General features: G+C 46.5%; 1 long non-coding RNA gene across 1 annotated transcript; it reads left to right on the top strand.

Moving 5' to 3' along the window:
• Positions 1-12,159: 12,159 nt before the first annotated feature.
• Positions 12,160-18,741, top strand: LOC120095608 (uncharacterized). The gene is made up of 3 exons (XR_010056248.1): positions 12,160-12,399; positions 12,978-15,318; positions 15,905-18,741. It is a non-coding gene; the product is annotated as an uncharacterized LOC120095608 (long non-coding RNA).
• The last annotated feature ends 703 nt before the right edge of the window (positions 18,742-19,444 follow it).

Here is a 19,444-nt window from a genome sequence, read left to right as displayed (position 1 = left end):
GAGCTGGGGACCGAACCCAGGGCCTCGCGCTCGCTAGGCAAGCGCTGTACCGCTGAGCTAAATCCCCAACCCAACTCTTAAGGTGGCACACATACACCGGGCAGTGGCAGCTCTGTCCTGGGAGCCTTTCACGATGAGAGTCTTATGAAGAATTCACAGGACAGCTTTAAAAGGTCTTAGGGATGGGATTCTATTTTCTTATTTGACTTTTTTGTTTTGTTTTGACATGTAGAGATTTCGTTTTGGTTTTTAATTGTGAGTGTTGTGTGGGGGGTGTGAATGTGTGTGCGAATGCAGTACCTGTGGAAGGCAGACGAGGGCGCCAGATGCCCCTGGAGATGGAGTTATAAGCAGATGTGAGTCTTCGACATGGGTACAGGGAAACTGAACCGGACAGGGATCTGTCGCAGGAGTAGTACAGGATTCTAACTGCTGAGTCATCTTTCCAATCCTTGTTTTTTGTTTTTGAGTTGGTGTCTTGGGCAGACTGCCCTGACCCTAGGAGGTTTAGGCCATGCTCCTGCCTCAGCCTCCTAAGTGCTTGGTACTACGGGTGCCTACCACAACCCTGGGTTCTTCAGTGTTCTGTCTGAGTGAGAACGACTGGGTTCTCGTTCTTTTAGTGGAATGCTCTCTGGATTTCTGCAGCATCCTTGTGTCGGGGGCAGGCTATTTTCTGTCTGCGTCCAGGTTTTAGTCTATGTGCTACTGAAGTTAGCACAAAGATTCACTCACTTGGTCTTATTGTATGAGTTTTATTGTATGGGTATTGGTTTTGCCTACACATAAGTATGTGCACCACACATATGCCTGGTATCCACAGAGGCAAGAAAATGGCATTAGATTTCGCTGGAGCTGGAGTTACAGGTGGTTGTGGACCACCAAGTGGGCACTGGGAACATAGTCCGGATGCTCTATGAGAGCAGCCCACATTCTTTTTTTTTTTTTCCGGAGCTGGGGACCGAACCCAGGGCCTTGCGCTTCCTAGGCAAGCCCTCTACCACTGAGCTAAATCCCCAACCCCCCCACATTCTTAACCATTGATCCATTGGTTTTATTTTTTAATCTAACGTGTTTGGTGGGAGCAAGCCTCTGAAGAATTTTAAGCCAACTAGAAGACTGTCCCTGGGAATCAAAAATTACATACATGATTTCAACTTTTATCTCAAGTAAAATATTTTTCTCCTTGTTCCTGGCTCCCCCTGCCCCCTTTTCATCAGAAAAGATAAAAGGTAAAAAACCAATAACGCTTACTACTTGGTGCCTGGAAGGAACTTCTCTGAGAGTGCTTGTAAGCACCCATTACATAGCTGACCCCTGAGGGTGGTGTCCCTAAAACAATGGCTCCCTTACTCTATCATTGAAGGACTACATCAGTGTCCAGAAAAAACTGAAGATAGGGACCCTTCACAATGGAAGATACGGCTCTACTACACACTGCTACACTGTTGTGAACCAACAGTCTGGGAAAGGGGGAGCATGATATCCAGTGTGCACCAGGCTCTGCTGGCTAGTTACAAACTCAGGATGTCACCGGAGTAAATTCTGTGGGACACGAAACCCGAACTAGTGACTAGGAGAAGGAGATTTCAGGAAGGGGGGGGGCTGTTGGGGTTAGAGGGGAGCTGAAGAGGTAAGGAGGACTTCGTGAATGCGTATGAAAGCATCAAAAAGATTCACCAACCAAAAAAAAGAAAAAAAGAAAAAGAAAATAATTCGTAATGTCATCAAAACATGTAAATGTTGTTAATTTTGCTAAGATTTATTTTCAGTTTTTCTTTTTTGGTAAAACGTCTTCTATCATGAAGATGGTAGTTGGGGCTGTGGCAGCCTTTCTCTAACCACGAGGAAAGGATCTTAAAGATAGAAGTGCATGGATATAAAAAACGTTGGTGTCCCAGAGACTCCTTGAAGCCACTGGATGACCAGTTAAGGAGTCAACATGGCTGATTTTCCCCCACTCACAGTCTCCCTGCTGTCCGTCTATCGGAAGTAGGATGTTGTCAGTGATGTCACTAATATCACGGAACACTTATCAAGAGCATCATTTTCTCTTTAGTTCTCCATTTGTGAAAAACTAAAGCTAGAAAGTGCATCAATGCACCAAGTTTAGTCCCCTGAAATTCCTCTCTTATATAAAACTCCATCAGACAATGTTGTTTCAAGTAACAGTAACATCAGTAACAATGTTCTTTCTGTGTGGCCAACTTTGAAGAAAAACCATTGGAAGCATTCTCCAAGTGAGGTTGAAATGATTTTCATTATGTTGTTATTACCATAATGGGCTCACTGCAAATATTCAGTAAACGCCAGTGTCTTAGTTACGGTTCTGTTGCTGTGAGGAGACGCCATAACCAAAGCAACTCCTAGAAAATAAAGCATTTAACTGGGGGCTTGCCTACAGTTTGAGAGGGTGAGTCCATTATCACGGCGGGGAACAGACCAGCACGGCACTGGAGCAGTAGCTGAGAGCTTTACAGCCTGAGCCACAAGCAGCAGACAGACAGAGGCGGCGAGCATGTGCGTGCGTGCGTGCGTGCGTGCGTGCGTGTTGGGGGGAGTAGGGATGTGGGCAGATACCCCATGTGGGCTTTTGAAACTTCAAAGCCCATCCCCACCAACACATTTCCCCCAACAAGGACACTCCTCCTAATCCTTCCAAACAATTCAGTCGGGGACAAAGCATTCGAGTATATGTGACTATGAGGGGCATTCTCTCTCAAACCACCATAGGCAGCCCCTAGTCTATTGCGTTTATGGCAAAGGGGTGCATGTTTTGAATAAAGATTCCACTATCAGGCTACTAGCAGAGGATGCTCCTGCCAGGTTAGGTTTGGGTATGCTATGGGCACACCAATAACCAGGCCAAAACAAACACAGCCCATTGATCATTGTTGCCGACGACCATCCGGGTCACTGTAGCTCTGTAGGGCTCATCTGTAGCTCTGAGATCGATAAAGACTGTCTGCCGTCTTACGGGGCTCCCTCTCTGGTTTCGTGATGAGGGAGGAGACTGTGAGTCACGTGACTGCTTTTATAGACTCCGCCTGAAAGTGACCTACACCATTCCTGCTGAGATCTCATCGGTCCAAGCAAGTTGATGGCAAGGAAGGGGACATGGTAAGAGGGAAGTAGGATGTGGAGATCTCCAGGGAGATGCTATTTCTCTCCATCATTTGCTGCATATTGCTGAGATGGGAAGCAATAGAATCCGCCTCCCACTAGCCGGTCCCCTATAGCCACCATTTCCTTCCTCCATAGCAGTAAGATGCTCAATTTGTGGACAGACTGTGGCTTCCAGATGAAACCCTTGTTCCTCATTCTCCTTTGCAAGGATGTAAGGCAACACGCAATCTTTTAGTCATTAAAACCTGAGCCAAGGGGTTGGGGATTTAGCTCAGTGGTAGAGCGCTTGCCTAGGAAGCGCAAGGCCCTGGGTTCGGTCCCCAGCTCCGAAAAAAAGAACCAAAACAAACAAACAAACAAACAAAAAACCAAAACCTGAGCCAAAGCAAAGATGAGCCCTGATGACCCTCCCACAGGAAGGGACACACCCTTTCTCTTCCCTCCTGTCCCACATGCTGCTGCCGAAGCCTTGATTGACATGCAGGTGACTCTTCCGAAGCTGGAAAGCATCACACTGTAGGGATGAGAAGGCGCGGGAGGTCGGGGTCGGGGGATGGGCAGCGGGAGCCTGTGCCTTCATCAATGTCCTATCATTGATCCAAAGAGCAGCTCACATTTTTACCTAAGAGATAAATAGAGCATAATTTATTCTTTTTGGTCACGGTTATTCTGAGATTTCATCAGTCCTACACAGTTCCTGCCCAAACTTATTTTTTTTAAAAAAGGGACTCAGCTGGCCTTAAACAATACCAGAAACAAAAAGCCAGGCTATATTTAGTAATAAATATGGCCAACTGTGGGGTTGTTCCTTGATGCCACTGATATTGATGCTCTTCAAACAGTACACCTGCTCCTACACGCAAACTCAGCCAGAAAGAGGGAGAGACGCTGTGTACTGTCACAAATGATGTCTGGCTGCTGGAAGTAGGGCCACATGCCTTTAACATCGCCTTCTTCCACATTGTCCTGCAGACATGATTCCTGCAGAAAGGCTTGTTGTGAGTAGTGATGGAAGCTAGGGCTAGTGGGCAGGTCTCAAGACAAAACCTGGATGCTGTGTATCAGGGACATTTTCCGAGAGCAGTGGATAAGCTGGGAGGCCACTTGGGGCTTTTAGCTTCGTCCTTGTGGTGGCTGACGTTCTCAACTTAACAATGTCATATGGGAAATAGACCGTTGAGCATTCTTGAGAGGATTTTCTTAACTGATCAGGTAAAATGGGGAGATATGTGCTCAACTCGGGCAGCATATTTCACGGGGTACGTCCTGAACTAAGTAAAAAGGAGAGACAGAGGAGAGAGTCACACATGCAGGAACCCACTGCTCACGGCGCTTGACTGTGGGTCACGTGACCCACACCACCCTCTCACATCCCTCTGCTGCTCCCTCTTTCGGTGGACCGTGGTCTGGAGCTGCTGGCCGGACAAAACCTTTCTCCCGTAAGTCGCTTTTGTCAGCATAATTTATCACAGCAACAGGAAAAGAAACCAAGACAGTTTTTGTCCTTTTGTGCTGTTATAAACTCTCCTATCTCCATGGTATTTCCCGAACTGAGGCCAAGAAGCTCTTGGGTCACGTGTCAAATGTTACATATTGCTCATGGTTGCAAAGGCCACTCTGCTGGGATGGTTTGTGCAGTTACGACGAAGAATCCGGAGTGATTCTGACCAGAACCAAATACGTGGCAGCTACATTTTATTCTCCTTTAAAACAACACGTATTTACTCAGTGTGTGTGTGTGTGTGTGTGTGTGTGTGTGTGTGTAGGTGAGATGACATGCAGGAGATGTGTGTGTGTGTGTGTGTGTGTGTGTGTGTGTGTGTGTGTGTGTGTGTGTGTGTGTGTGTGTGTAGGTCAGAACACATCATGCAAGTGGCATCTGTTCTCTCCTTCCTCCATACAGGTCCTGGGGCTTGAACTCACGAGGTCAGGCTTGGCAGCAAGCACCAGTGTGCCGTTTTCTTCCCTCAGAACAAGCCAGCATGCCTGAGATTCCTCCTACCATGAGTCATTTTGATTACCATCTCACTTTACAGAACATGACAGAGCCCCAAATTATGGTTTCCTACCAATTACAGGAAAGACTTAATTTGATATTTCTTTTGTTTCTCTTCCCTGACTTCTATAGCTTGCAGGACAATTAGTGCACAGAAGTTAAGAACCACTGAGAACATTCAGAAACCGGTCTGTTTTTGAATTGGTTATTTACACAGCAGAGAACTGCAGCATTCACTCAGGAAACCCTTAAGAGGTCAGGAGTCTACCCAGGAGGGCTGTTCAGCAATGGCTTCGTGTTTCCAGAAATCTGCTGTTCTTTGCAGAACTGGACCATGGTTTGGGGCTTGAAGGCTAAGTGAACTTGGACTACTTCCTCTTTGTGCCCACGTCAAGTTTTTAAACTTTAAATTTTAAAGAATTTTCTGCACAGGATATGCCAACACCAGGCAAGACAGAACGATCTCTCTTTGGTTCCTGATGATTCCTGGACTTGTGCTTCACATTGTCTGACAGCATGTAGAGGAGGAGGAGGGACACAAAGACTAGGGTGACCATTTTCAGTCTGCCACCAGTGGAGGCATAATTCTGAGCCTTGGGATCTTCCTGTGCAGTGGTTGGGCTTCACCCTCAGAGTTGTCAAACCATGACTCCAGCCAGTTCTTGGAACACTCGTTCACCAAGGCAGACTCCCGCACCCTCTGGCCATCACTCCTCCCTCTCTCCCAAGTTTTCAGTCCTAAGCAACCATCAATCTTCCTTTTGCATTTATGGTTTCACCTACTTGGGACATTTTGTGCAAATGGAGTCTGTAAAATGTGCCTCTGTTCATTTAGCATGTCTTAATGGTCCGTCCCTGTTGTATATTTTATTACTTCATTCCTTTTTATTAGCAAATATTATTTCATAGAGCCCCTAACTGAGGCTGCCTTTGCTCAGTTTTGCTTACTAGGGGCTAGACATAGTCCAAAAATGACCAACAAAAAATTCCAGAAACAAGCCATTCATGAGTTAAAATTTTATTTTATTTTTATTATTTTGTGTGTATGGGTATTTTGTCCATCTGTATGTCTGTGTAGCACATATATGCATTGCTCCTGTGGTCTGAAGAGGACATCAGATCTCCTAAGACTGAAGTCACAAGGAGATTGTGAGCCACCTGCTGGGTGCTGGGAATTGAACCTGGGTCCTCCAGAAGAACAGCCAGTGCTCTCATCTGCCGAGCCATCTCTCATGAGTTTAAAATTGTATATTTTCCTCGTTGGGTGAGGAACTCTCATAGCATTTAGCTCCATCCTGCTGGGGATATGAATCCTTTCTCTCTTCAGCCTACCGATGCCGTACACACTACCCACTCGTTAGTCAGTCATTCACGAGTTGTCTCATTGCTAGAGCAACCATCATGGCGTTACACTGTTACTGTTGTACTTAATGCTCTAAAGTGCTGCTGGTCCAGATAAGCCAAGGAGGAGCTATAACATGCAACCTCCATGAGGGAAAGATTGGTGTTCCTGACCTAATACACAAACAATTGTGAAACGAGGTTGCTAAGACCTGTAGCAAGACAGGAAGACTATGCAGAACTGGGTACCACGCACGTTTCTAGGTATACACTGGTTATCTTAGGGTTTCTGTTGCAAAGATAAAATGCTACTACCAAAAGCAACTTTGAGAAGAAAGGGTTTATTCTGTCTTACACTTGTAGGTAACAGGGCTGTGAGGGAAGTCCAGGCAGGAACACAAGCAGGACAGGAACCTGAGGCGGAGATGGAAGCAGAAGGCATGGAGGAACGCTGCTTACGACCTGATTTCTTTCTTTCTGTCTGTCTGTCTGCCTGTCCTCCTTCCTTCCTTTCTTTTTCTTTCTGTTTTTTTCCTTCTTTCTTCCCTTCTTCCTCCCCTCCCTGTTCCTCCCTCCCTCTCTCCTTCCTTCCTTCCTTCTTCTGAAAGAATGAGAATATGACATTGGGTGGTTAGGGAGGGCGGTGGGGAGGTGCCTTCTTATACCACTGAGGACCACGTAGCCAGGAGTGGCAACATCCATAGTGAGCTGGGCCCTCCCACATCAGTCATCAATCAAGAACATGCTCGATGGGCTTGTCCATAGGCCGATCCACTGAGGCCATTTTCTCAGTTGAGGTTTTCTCCTCTAAAATGATTACTTATGTCCTGGTCACATAAAGCAAGCCAGTACACTGGGGACCTTGAACCGCAGCCTCTTCAAGCTCACATTCTATTTACCCATTGGGGTTTTAATGATTTTTTTTTTAAAAAACACCCTTGGGCTTTTAGGAATAACAGTACTAGGGACATTTGTGTATATGTTTTTGTGTGAACATATGTTGCCTTTTCTCTCTGAATGCATCTTGAAAGCTATACATATTTAAGGCATTTAAATGCTGTTTGTACAGGAAAAGCTCTAGTCACACCAGATAAAGACAGCCCTCAGAAAATCAGTGAGTTTTACATACATAGATTGAAATATCACACTGAACACCTTTAGTATGTACAGCTGGTCTACTTCAATCTAAAAAGGGCAATCACACACAGAGAACAAATACGCACCACACACACACACACACACACACACACACACACACACACACACAGGGATTATTTACAGAAGTCAGTCTTCTCCCTAGCCGATCGCAGGTGACCTAGCACATCATTCAGCAATGTGGTTTTGTCATTCCATGAGACAGTACAACGGACAGCTCAACCCTGAACAACTCCAGTCCTCTCATCTCACAGCTTGGAGTTGAAAAGTAGTTTTAAGGTTGCCCCCCCTAGACAAAAGTTTAGAGCAGAAGAAGTACACCAGCTGGTTTGGCAACTCTCTCCCAGGAACTAGTTGACCATAAAGTTATATTAAAATCTTGGGGCTGGGGATTTAGCTCAGTGGTAGAGCGCTTACCTAGGAAGCGCAAGGCCCTGGGTTCGGTCCCCAGCTCCGAAAAAAAGAACCAAAAAAAAAAAAAATCTTAAAGAACAATCTTGAGAAACAGGAAGCTTCTCCCAGGAACTGGCTGACCATAAAGTTAAACAATCTTGAGAAACAGGAAGCTCCTCCTTGTAATTTTTCACTGGTATTCTCCACATTTTCCAAGGATGCCCTCCCTTCCCCCTTGGGTTGTGGTTTCTTCCTTTAAATTGCCCTTCTCTTAGCTACAGGGGGTCGAACTCCTCTGCCCCTGCGTGGGATATGAGTCTCGACCCCAGTGCACTGGTTCCTATCAATAAACCTCGTGTTTTTACAGCAAGGATGGTCTTACGTGAGTTCTTGGAGGGTCGCGTCATCCCGAGACTTGAGTGAGGGTCTCCCCACTCTGGGGGTCTTTCAGAGTCAAACCCCTGCTCCACCACTAGCCACAAAATCTATATGGTACTTAACTCTGTTCTTATTCTCTAACATTAAAAGGAAAATCCTACCTATCTTTTAGGGTTTGGAGAAGATAAGATACAAAAACTCATGTAAAGGACTTACCTCAGCGTGTAGAGGGCAGTGCTGCTCCTTGGTCTGTTCTGTGTCCTTGTCTGTTCTGGTTGGCCTAGCAAGCCATCCTGCCACAATCGTGCGGCTGTGCTGACCTACCCTCTGAGGCAAAGTGCCACCATCTGCGCGGGCTTGCCAAAGATCACCTCAGCTGGTGGTAGGGAGGGTCATAGGAGCCTCACTTGAGTATCCAGCCATCCCTTCCAGTCAGGTGTATGTAGTTGTATATCTTAATTTGGAGTGGCTTTCTCTGGGAGGGACTGGAGTATATAGGTGGGGAAGGATGAGGGAGGAGCCCCACGTATGTAGGAAGCCTTCTATCCAATGGGTGCAGACCTTCCAGGGTGTGTGCTTTAAAGTCACCTATGCTCCTGTGTATGACCTCTTCCACTGCTCTGTGGCCCAATAGGAGGAGGGGTAGGTGTCATTTATCTTACCCCAGGGAAAGGATTTAGCAACATATGCATACATACCTTTGAGCTATATATATATATGCATACCTCCCCTCCCCCCCATTACCATATGTCTTAAAGCAGAATTAGACACTGAGTGTCAATCTTGATAGAGACTCCAAAGGCCAGTACTAATTGGAGTCTTTCACTTCCAATGTAGGTCTGCTGTCTCGGTGTCTTGGGAACACCGGTCCCAATACTGCTTCTGCAAGTTTTGGTGAAATGTTGATTTGGTTCGGCCAAGGGGAATGTGGAAAAAAGGGCGGAGTGGGGTGGACAGTATAGCAGCGAGAGCAGGAGACAGACCCCAGGCCCATGCTATGACCCTGAACTACCTCTTTTAGAGCCTTTCAAATCACAAAGGAAATCTCATGGTTTGAATCCCACTCTAGAAAACTAAGTGGAAGTTCAGAGGAGGGGTTGTGGTTATAAAGGGCCCCATACAGGTGAGCGCACCATAGTTCAGGTAGCCAGTGGAGGGCAGGGCAGGACTTAGACTGCAGCCTTCCTGCCTCAGCCTCACTCTTGCCTCCCAACGTGACACTCACTCGATATTCAGGGCATTGGTTTAGGGCCACTGTAGTAGGAGAGCTCACAGTTGCTCTGCCTCCTTCCATAAAGAGACTAAATATGTGTGTATACCACATATAACCTTTGTACACTTAAAAACACCTCTACCTTACTTCTAATTCCGAATGTGATGTAAATTCTGTGTGACTACTTGGTATGTTATCCTGTTTAGGGAACTGTGATGAGAAAAAGAATTTGAGCATGGTCCATACAGATGGGGTTAACAGTCCTGGCGCTCAAGCTGAACATGGCTTCGTCCTTACGGATTGCCGGCTTAGAAAGAGAGTTTTGGTATTTTTAAAAGCTTAATAGAAGTGATGCCTTAATCTGCGGTTAGGTTTATATGTAGGAAGTATAAATGGCTTGGAAGACAAAAAGCTTCTAACATCCAAGAGACCATGAAAGAAAAATGGTGTCATGGGTCAGTCTTTCATTAAAAAAGAAAACCAAACCAAACCGAAGGTTGTGAAGTGTGGCACTAAACCCCCATGGTGGGAGGACCCATGTGCCTCTTGGGGTCCTCACTGTCTGATTCACCAAATGTCTGACCAATGGGAGAGACTCTGAGAGCTGCCAGGGACGGAATCTGATGTATTAGGCAGGCTCACACACCAACAAGACATGGAGCTCTGAGTTAGGCTCTGGGATGTGGTGGAGTCTCAATGTCTCTCCCATGAAGAAGGCTTTCAGGCTTCCTCCAGTGGACCTGGTCACTAGGTTCCTCAGAGGTGCGGAATGTGGGGTCGAGGACAGGAGCACCCAATGGAACAAGGAAACAGCACTTCCACACGACAACCCCCACATTGGTGACCTGTGCCTGGCAAAGGTCAGAACCGTCCGCTAGCTCGTTCCTGCCTCCCAGGGACATCTGGAATGAAAATTGATCAAAATGTTTCCTTTCATGCTTCCTGTGTTTTTTTTTTTTCTTTTCTTTTTTTTCGGAGCTGGGGACCGAACCCAGGGCCTTGCGGTTGCTAGGCAAGCACTCTACTGCTGAGCCAAATCCCCAACCCCCATGCTTCCTCTGTTAAGTCCAACAATGACCTCCAAAGATGGCAACAAGTCAGAACCCAGAATCGGTTACTTGTTGCGGTAAATATTATTTGAGGCTTTCTACCCCATCTTAGATATTTTGTTCCTAAATAAAAGACACAAACCATTATATTTATAATAAACCTTAAAGCACTAGAGCCGGGCAGATACCAACCGTCTATGCTGTTTTGTCTACTTCCTGTCAATAACCCCGAGATATCACTTGCCATGTTCTGTCTGGGCCATTCCTACTCCACAGGCTGGCCCTCATGGCCATGCGCTCATGATCCACCCACCCCACAGTAGCTTCTTTCTTCCCCAGTGTCCTTTTTTCTCCTTTCTTCGTGGTCCCTGCCTGAGACCCCCAAGCCCAGGAGCCTTCAACTAGCCTCCTCTCTCTGCCCAGCCCAGGCTATAGGCATCTTTATTAACCAATCAGGGATAATTTGGGGGGCAAAGTTTACACATCAAAAGCTGGTATACATGAGGATCTCCTGTCTTGGAACAAGCAGATCTTGGGGTACAGAATTTAACATTTGAATCCAAACAGACCTGACCAACTCTTACAGTTACTTATCCTGGATCACCTTGATGGATCCAGTATTGTCAGTAATCTTTAAACGGAGCCAGGAGGGTCAGACTCATGGGAAGAAGTGCAGTGGGCACAGCTAAGGGATGTAGGAGGCCCTTCCCAGTTGGGCAAAATAAGGAAATAGTTTCTCTTTTGGAATTCCAGAAAGAGCCTCAGTAGTTGAGGCCTTGCTGTTTGCTCTGGGAGACTGATTTTGAGATTCTGGACTTTAGTAAAACTCCTGGCCACCGTCTTCACACCACCATTGCTATTTTTCCCCATTTAAAAAAATTAAGACCTGAATATGTTCTGCACTTTGAAAGTTAAAAACTGTTGTAGTTTAAAATCTTAAATGTCTCCCAAAGGCCTCTGCAGTCTGTGGCACTGTCAGGAAAGTTTAGGAAGTGAGGCCTGGTGGAAGCCGGTGGACGCTTGTGCAATAGTGACACAGAAGGTGTGGCAGTGGCCAACCGCCGTCTGATTGGCATTAGGTCCACACCATGGTATGAACCTATACCTGACCCTTCTTGGGTGACCAGAACTTGACCTGACCCTTCTTGGGTGACCAGAACTTGAGACTAGATAAGCCAAAGACCTACGGGAAAACCAAGTACTGTTCTGCTATAGGAACACAGCAATAAAATGACTCCTAACGCCATCCTGTACTCAGAGAGGGGCGCCTTGCTCAGCCACCGTCAGAGAAGCTTCTTCCCGCAGCAGAGGAGAACAAATACAGAGAATGAGAGACCTTGGAACACTCAGTCCTAAATGAGTGGCTCCATCAAATCCCTCCTCCAGGGGCTTAGGAAACCCCGTGGAAGAGGAGGCAGAAAGAGTATAACAGCCAGAGGGGGTGGAGGACACCGAGGGAACAAGCAGGGCTGATGATGCACGTGTGACGTCACAGATATGTGAGATCTCTGCGTACGTGGCCGCGTGCCTCATACACAGCAGCGTGCCTCATACTCGGCGGCATGCGTAGGCTGGCATCGGCTTGGGCCAGATGGGATCCGGGTGCTGAGGGGAAGCAGACACAAGCGCTCTAATCCAGAAGCCGTCTCCAATAGATAACCTCTTCCAAAGGAAAAGCTTGTTTTCCCCTACAGAGTCTTACTGGATACACAAACTACACTTAACGGTGGTTGTGCCCAGCAGTGCAGGTCAATGCAAAATGAACTAACTCAGTGGCATTTTTGGAAGTTTTTTGTTTCACAATGCTTTGAGCATTATTAACTAACTAACTAACTAACTAACTAACTAACTAACTAGCTAGCTAGCTAACTCTTCCTTACAGACGCTCATATACTATGGTTTCTGATTTTGTTTTTAGGGGTTTCTGTTTGTGGACATGTGTGCATCTCAGCATCTGTGTGTGTTTCTTGTGCTTTTCCTTCAGTTCTTTTTTTTTTTATATTTCTGCTTGTTTTGTTCCACTTTGTTTTCTATTTTATCTTGTATTATTATTATTATTAATTATTTTTGATGAATGTTTATACCTAATGACAGAGAAAACTGTGGATTTGGGTTGATGGGGAGGTGGGGGGAATCTGGGAGAGGCTGGGGGGAGGAACCATAATCAGAATATATTGTAAGGAAAAAAATCTATTTTCAATAAAAAAATAAAACAAGACAACAACAAAACGCGAGGCCATGGGGGAACACGATGGGGAGGTTGGGCACACCCTCACAGGGGATATTGAGATGCTAAACTCTTCTGTTCGATTCCTTCTCTCTGTAGCCACCATGAACTCAACAAAACTCCTCCTCCGCGCTATGCCACGGTGTCCTGCCTCACCATAGACCCCCAAGAATAGAGCCAAGAGAAATTAATCCATGGGCCAAATTTGCCATCTTTTTCCCTGAATTTGATTATGGTATCCTGTCATGGACAGAAGGCTGATTAAGCTGGGTTGCGATCTCGCTCTTGCAGAGAACCCAGGTTCAGTTTCCATGGACGCCTGTAACTTCAGTTCCTGGGGATCTGATGCCCCCTTCTGGTCTTCTTTGGTATTGCATGCACATGGTGCACATACATACGAGGAGACAAGTATTCATACAAATAAATACTAAAATAAAATAAGAAGTTATAACGCAGAGGCTCTTCTTTGGTTTGCTCTAGGGTATCACCTTTTCTCTAGAACAGTGATTCTCAACCCCCCTAATGCTGCAATACAGCTCCTCATGTTGTGGTGACTCCCAATAACATTATTTTGTCACTGCTTCATAACTGTAATTTTGCTACTGTTATGAATCGTAATGTAACATCCAACATACACAGAATATATAATATGTAACCCTTGTGGGCTCATGACCCACAGGTTGAGAACCACTGCTCTAGAGGGAATCCCAGGAATTCCTAGGAATATTACAGGGACATCTGTGCACACACTGGCGCCCACACGCAGAAGTATACACTTCATCCAAAGAGCAGCACATTACCCTGCCGTACACGCCTTGACCTCCCACTATCCCACATACTCTCATGTCTGCGTGCAGCACAGACTTTCTTCTTAACACAGTATTAACCTCACGTGACCCATTTATCATTCGTCGTCCAGGCTCTCATTTAGTGACGGGTACTTGGGTTGCTTCTCGGTTTCCTTCTGACTCAAACAATATGGCAATTAACATTATAACACCACTACAGTTTGTGTCTAGAAGCACATCTACAGGGTTGAACCCTACCAAAGAGATGACTGCCAAGAGGCTGTCTCTCTCTCTCTCTCTCTCTCTCTCTCTCTCTCTCTCTCTTTCTTTCTTTCAAAGATTTATTTATTTTTTTGTGAGTACACTGTCACTGTCTTCAGACACACCAGAAGAGGGCATCAGCTCCTATTCCAGATGGTTGTGAGCCACCATGTGGTTGCTGAGAATTGAACTTAGGACCTCTGGAAGGGCAGTCGGTGCTCTTGACCACTAAGTCAACTCTCCAGCCCTTGTGTATCTTTTTCTTTGTGTACATTGAGCTGAATTGCCCAATTCATATTCTCATCAGAAAATGAATGCTCCCACCAGCAAAGAATCTGTCCCCAGCATTCTAGTTTGCTTCCTGTAACTGTGATAGACACCAAGACTGAAAGGAACTTGGGGAGGATGGGTTTATTTGCCTTACAGGTTACAGTCCATCAGTGAAGGAATCCAGGACAGGAACTGGAGCAGAGATCATGAAAGAAATGCTACTTATTGCCTTGACTCCAGCCTCTTGTCTCTAGTTACCTGCCTAGGAATGGCACTGCCCATAGTGGGCCCTCCTGTATCAATTAACAATAAAGAAAATGCCCTAAAGAGGCAATTCTTTAACTGGGGTTCCTTCTTCCCAGGGGTGACAAATTGACCACCAAGATTAACCATCACCCCCAGCTTCTGGATACACAGAGCATGATAATTTATCTCTTCTACCATCTGGTAGGAAAGAGCTTGGAGACCTTGACTCACTCAGAAGTTAGATGAGTATTGCCCGCATTCAATCCCGGAAGGCCTCCCGCCTTGTGTCCTTGGCACAGCTGAGACCAGCACAGTGTTTTCCTGTTTATCCCTCAGCTCTCCTGGAAGCGCAGCTGTGAGCATGATTTCTCTGGTTCCCTTTATAACAGCGTCCTCCAAAACTGGATGAAATAACTCACAGCTGGGATGGTAAGTCTGGGCCATTCAAGGACAGGACTGCAGTGGTGAGCTGCTGCAGGGTCCCGCTGCACCCCGAGAAGTAGGGTGAAGGCATGACTGCATTTTCAGGGCACATTACAGTCGCGCCTTCTGATCGTTCTGCATCTGACACTCATCAAGTCTCTCCCAGTAATCCGAGTAACAACCTCATGTAAGGGGAAGTCATCCAGTGATTTAAAAAAAAAAACCCTACTAGGGTGCTTTGATGTTAGTTTCTTCTCCCTGACTTGACTTGTCACATTACCTTTTCCCTTCTAGCAGATTTATTTCCCAAGTACCAACTCAATCAGCCAGTACAAACAGTTCCCAACCTACAATGGTTCAACTTCATGAGTTGGCAACTTCATCAGGATACAAGGAAATATTCTTCAGTAGAAACCAGAGCGGCGAGTAGGCAACTGTGTTGCTAAGCAAAGGTATAGAGTAAGTGTGTGATGTGTATTTGGGATGGAGCCCCTTGTACGTCAGGAGCACCTGCAGTTCAAATGTGTCCAGTATGCTAACCCCAGGGCGAGTGGGATGTGCAGGTGCGAGACTGAGGTAAAGAGGTCTGAGAGGAAGAAATGGAGTCTTGGGTATTAAAGGATACTTAGTATCAAAAGTGCAGATAGGGGCACACAGTTCAAGGTATGTCCTTTGTAAGTAGCAGTCTGACTGCTCTCTTTCCCCTTTCTGAGATGCGTGGTCTCTGATCTCTAGTCCAAAACAGATCCTAGCCGCTGATTCCCATCCTGGGTTGCCTACCTAGGACACTAACAGAAAGATGTAGGGAGGGGGCTCCGAGGGTCTACCCTCAGTCATGCAGGTGGTTCCAGAAATGGGCCCTGCTAGTGTGGGGTGGGTGATACCTGAGGTCTCAGTGAAGGGTTGTGGTTGGAGGTGTGCCCACGATTTCCTGACAAACTGAGGGGGAGGGGAGGGGGAAGGGAAAAGAGGAGGGGGAGGAGGAGGTGTGTCATCTGGTGGAAGGGTCACGTCTTTGCTTTCCTCTCATTTTTCCAGTGACAAGCCCTGCCTGTTGGGATGCTGACCCACTAGACAAGTCAACGTTAGGAGGATCCAAGCTAAGTCAGGAGGAAGGCTTACAGGATACTCTCTCTCCCGGGATTCGTTTACTTGATAGAAGACACAGATATCGACCAAGTAGATAGAGCTTGGTTAGAGGGTGGTGGAGCTGGCGAGGCGGTAAAGCAGCAGCGGATCGCGTGAGTTGAAGGGTCTGCACTCTAGGATTAGCCGTGGTCTTCCTCTTAGTGCCTCTACTGACAGCAAGAGGGCTGTACTGCCCATTCTTTCTAATGGTCAGAAACTATAAAGTCTCTCAGTCATCCCTGCAAACAGCTCAACTCCCCGACATTGTCCCAAGTAACCAATACATTTAATTTGCAAAGAACCTTAGTGCCTGTGACATCATTGTCAGGTGGACTGCTCAGTCTGCAGACGGACGAGTGCCGTAGCTGGGATGTGAACTGTCCCCCCAGGTTCTTGCTTTTGAACCTGCAGCCCCAGCTGGTGGTTCTGCTTTAGAACGATGTGGAAACCTTAGGAGGCAGAGCCCCCTGGAGGAGGTGGGTCACTGAGGGTGGGCCTTGAGGTTTCATACTCTGTGTCGCAAAGTCCTGTTCACCCATTCCTTCCAGCACCGCCTACCACAGTGGTCCCAGAGACACATACCTGTTGTCCAACCAGAAGGCTGGGGGCAGACATGGTGACCAGACCATGGTGTGGTCTCAGTGATAGTACAAAAGTCACCATGTCTTGCAAAGGGGTGGGGGTATTTCTTAAGCAAACCAGTGTATCGGTTTGGAACAGAAAGATCTCCAAGGGTCCACTTAACTTATTGAGATCATAACACTGAATAAACCGGCGAAAGCTTCCTGAAACACTTTTAACTTGTGCAACCCTTCTCTAAGAGCCAATGTTCTGAGATTGCTGCCAGTTTTAACACTGGGTGAGCCTAAGCTTTCAGAATTTACTGGTACTGAAGGATTCTGCTACAAATAACTCTTAAAGCCATACTGTATTAAATGAATTTCCCTTCTGATGCTCTGGCCCGAATGACCAAAGTGTCTCCTTTTAGACAGAGAGCTACAGTGTGGAGAAATTTGCTGGAAAGCACTCACTATTGGATCTGAGAACTCGGCTCACAGCCATTTCTAACAAAGGAAGTTTGCTGACTGCTTGGCACTCTCTTCTATGGCAAGGGACACCTGGTGTTGAGAAATGCTAGCTCATGGCTCAGCCGACAGCGAGCCCTTGACGTAGTTATAATTTATGTACCACCTGCCACCTTCAAGATTTAGTGGCACAGAGAAGTGCTCACTTTTCTGCTGAGTCCTGGGATGTTTGAGGGTCATAGAATGTTGTCCCCGGGCTGCAGATCGAACGTAGGACCTTGGCAATGCTGGCACAGTGTCCTGTTCCTGAGTCACCTACCCTGCCCTTAGAACCTGGAGACCCTGCTAAAAAATAGGACGATTCTCTTCAGAGAAATGCATGGCTCCAGCTCTCCAGGAAGGAGAGATATGGGGAAGGACTTTTAAAGAGGAAAACCACATGAAGACCATCAATATTTATCTATGGAAGCTGATCAAATGATTAAGGCAACTCAAAACAATCTTTAGGTGTCTTTATAAAGTACCTCCAAAAATCATGAAAAATGTACTCAGTCTTATCATAACAAGAGGATAGTCAGGGTTGTACGTTGTTGGGTGAGGGTGCGGTTCACTGAGTCAGGGTTACTGGGAATTTATCTTCCCGGGACTGGAGTCAGAGGCAAAGAGCTGGTGTGTACCAAGATGGATGCCTAGCATAAAATGGAGCTTTAGATATAACAAAAGAGGGGAGGAAGGAAGGAAGGAAGGAAGGAAGGAAGGAAAGAAGGAAAGAAGGAAAGAAGGAAAGAAGGAAAGGAGAAGGAAGGAAGGAAGCAAGAAAGAGAAAAAGAAGACAACAGCATCCAAACAAGCAAATACAGGACACCCAAAGCCACTTCATGTCTCTCCCTCCCGATCAGACATCGATTGTTAAGACTATGACGGCCCCTTACCACAGACAGCTGTGGACAGACCACGGACAACCAGACAGGCCACGGACAACTGTGGGCAGACCATGGACAATTGGACAGATCACGGACAACTGTGGACAGATCACGGACAACTGTGGACAGATCATGGACAACTGGACAGACCATGGACAACTGTGGACAGGTCATGGACAACTGGACAGATCATGGACAACTGGACAGATCGTGGACAACTGGACAGACCATGGACAACTGGACAGACCATGGACAACTGGACAGACCATGGACAACTGTGGACAGATCATGGACAACTGGACAGATCATGGACAACTGGACAGATCATGGACAACTGGATAGATCATGGACAACTGGATAGATCATGGACAACTGGACAGATCATGGACAACTGGACAGATCATGGACAACTGGATAGATCATGGACAACTGGACAGATCATGGACAACTGGATAGATCATGGACAACTGGACAGATCATGGACACCTGGACAGATCATGGACAACTGGGACAGACCACGAGCGACTGTGGACAGACCACAAACAACTGAGACAGATCACAGACAACGGGGACAGACCACGGACAACTGAGACAGACCACAGACAACTAGGACAGACTGGCAGAACACAAGTTACTTGTCATCAGAACACATATCTTGGCAGGTGCCTCTACAAAGCCACCTTCCCTGGGCTATCTCTCCAAGAAGCACATAAATCCCTTTAATATTTATATATTTATTTTAAAGTTATCTTCTTCACCTGCACAGCTATTAAAAAGACACTTTCTAAGAACTACAAAACACAGCTGACCTTGACTTACCTCCCCACCCCTCGTGTCTTCCTGGGACTTTTAACCCGGAAACAGTTCGTCCTGTCTTTACCATCATCTTTCTGGGTGAAATGCTGACCTGTAGTCTAGGGAGTGTTCAATTTCCACCATCTGCTGGCTTCCATGATGAAGACACTCGCTATTTGTAGAAGCTTGATTTTTTTTTTGAACATGCCTCACATCTTGGTAATTTCCTGTGTGGTTCCCAAGATAGAAATGATGAACACCGTGTTCTAGGCCTTCCTTGAAGTCGAGAGGTAGCACGGGATTTAGGCCTCACCCACCAGGTGCACACCTGCATTCAAGAATGAATCCGTGATGGAAGGGGAGAAGGTGAGGGGACGTCCTGTGGAAGTGTGTGGTCTGATTTGTGAGCATGGAGGGCAGAGCCCCGATATATGGCCCAGGTCTCAGCTGTGATGTCTCGGCTGCTGTGTGGGTTCTGGGGTCTAGAAGTGGCAGGCAGAACTGGTAGGAAGATTCACAAGTGTAGCCTTCTCAACATGCCTAGGAACTTCCTGATATCTTCCAATGATGTCATTTCCTGCTTTATAAAGCCCCAGTGGACCCTGGAGCTCCACCTTTCAGACACTCAGAAACAGCTAGGGGCCCGACACCCTACACAGCTCTCACAGTGTGATGTCACCATCAGTTTTTTTAAAAAAATCAATTCT

The sequence above is a fragment of the Rattus norvegicus genome, chromosome 11, assembly GCF_036323735.1.
Source record: "Rattus norvegicus strain BN/NHsdMcwi chromosome 11, GRCr8, whole genome shotgun sequence".
NCBI lineage: Eukaryota > Metazoa > Chordata > Mammalia > Rodentia > Muridae > Rattus > Rattus norvegicus.
This window is presented reverse-complemented; position numbering and strand designations above follow the sequence as displayed.